Source organism: Nanorana parkeri, unplaced genomic scaffold (genome assembly GCF_000935625.1).
Source record: "Nanorana parkeri isolate BGI_ZX_2015 unplaced genomic scaffold, ASM93562v1 scaffold111, whole genome shotgun sequence".
NCBI classification, from domain to species: Eukaryota; Metazoa; Chordata; class Amphibia; order Anura; family Dicroglossidae; genus Nanorana; species Nanorana parkeri.
This window is the reverse complement of record NW_017306379.1, coordinates 2,245,560-2,246,958: the sequence shown is the minus strand read 5'-3', so window position 1 is coordinate 2,246,958 and position 1,399 is coordinate 2,245,560. Positions and strand designations below refer to the sequence as shown.

The 1,399-nt window shown below is 50.1% G+C and overlaps 1 protein-coding gene across 1 annotated transcript in view; it reads left to right on the top strand.

Annotated features, from left to right (window-relative positions):
• Positions 1–748: 748 nt before the first annotated feature.
• Positions 749–1,399, top strand: part of TTLL7 (tubulin tyrosine ligase like 7) — a 139,931-nt gene continuing 139,280 nt past the window's right edge. The window contains exon 1 of the mRNA XM_018553127.1: positions 749–809. The gene's annotated coding sequence lies outside the window, so the exon portion shown is untranslated. The remainder of the gene's footprint in view (positions 810–1,399) is intronic.

The window sequence follows — 1,399 nt, the reverse complement described above, 5'->3', positions numbered from 1 at the left end:
TAGCTCCAATAGTGTGCATTTAGGCTCTATGCTATAGGCATGTAAACGTTACCACAAACATTTACATAGGTGCAGCGTAAAATATGGTCAATACAGGGAACGTCTGACACAGATTTTTCTGTGCTGACTATAAATATAAAGATCTGAACACAGCGCAAGTTTACTAAATGTTACGCAGATTCATGTGCCCATAACATGATAATTGCTCAAAGTTTGTGAAAAACCCCATTGATGTCCTGGGAAGGGTGTCCAGACACTGCCACTTGGGGGGGGCACCTACCAATGACAACACCACAAAAATGTCTTGTAATTCCTCACAACCAGCATGCAGATCTGGCAAGTCCATAATGCACATTTTGACAACCTTTAACCCAAAGCATTGCAGCTGGAAGAGCGGAGTGACAGCCAGGCACATTGGCATTTTTAGCAGCAGCCCCCAACTCTACCTGGGTGTGTGACAACACCTGAGCGGTGACGTCACACAGGTAACCCCTCCCCATCTCCGTTTCTTTTTGTTGCTATGTCCACCGTTTGCGTTCCAAGCTGTGAATCACGGACTGATCCATCTGTCCCGCGGAGGGGGGCGGAGTCAGCGCCAGACGATCGCGCAGATTTCATCCAGATTCCACGGGGTTAAATCAAGCTTCCCTGGAGACCGTCTCCTCCGAACAATAACAATCCCCGGGGGTATCCCCACGTGACGGGAGCTTTTTTCTTTGCAGTAACCTCTGCTGTCCGGGGATAGCAGGGGAAAGACTGGGACGGTCAGCACCGGGGACAGGGATCCGATTCATCGCCTGCCGAGGCCGGTAAGTGGCCCTTCCCTATGACAAACAATGGCCGAGGGAGGGGAGCTGCGGGTCAGAGAAAGGATCAGCATGAATCAGCATCATCAGCACCCAAAGAGAGATGCACAGAGCAGAGGGCAGCATCTATGCCTACCCATCACACTGCTGCATGCATTCCCATCTACAGGACCACCATGACATGCAGGGCAGGATATAACAATGATGTGCAGGGACACACTGCTGGATCTGACTGCCAATCATTGCACCTCTCAGGAGGAAGGGGGTGGGGGGCATTATATACCCAGCTATTGTTTGTATAGTACATTGCATGGAACCATACTTTGGGCTTGTATAGAACAGTCTTTTGTCAACCTTCTTACTCCAGAGAAACCCTTGAAAGATGTTTTAGGTCAAGGGGAACCCCTGCTAAAAGCAGTTCATTTGGGGTCAGAGGGAAGAATGCCCCTCTTACACCGGTGGTCATTGGGAAAAATAACCTCTCTTATACTGGTGGTCATTTTGAATAATGCCCCCACTCCCCTACAGTGGTGGTCACTGGGAAGAATGCACACCCCCCTTACAGTGGTGGCCAGTGGGAATAATGCCCCCCC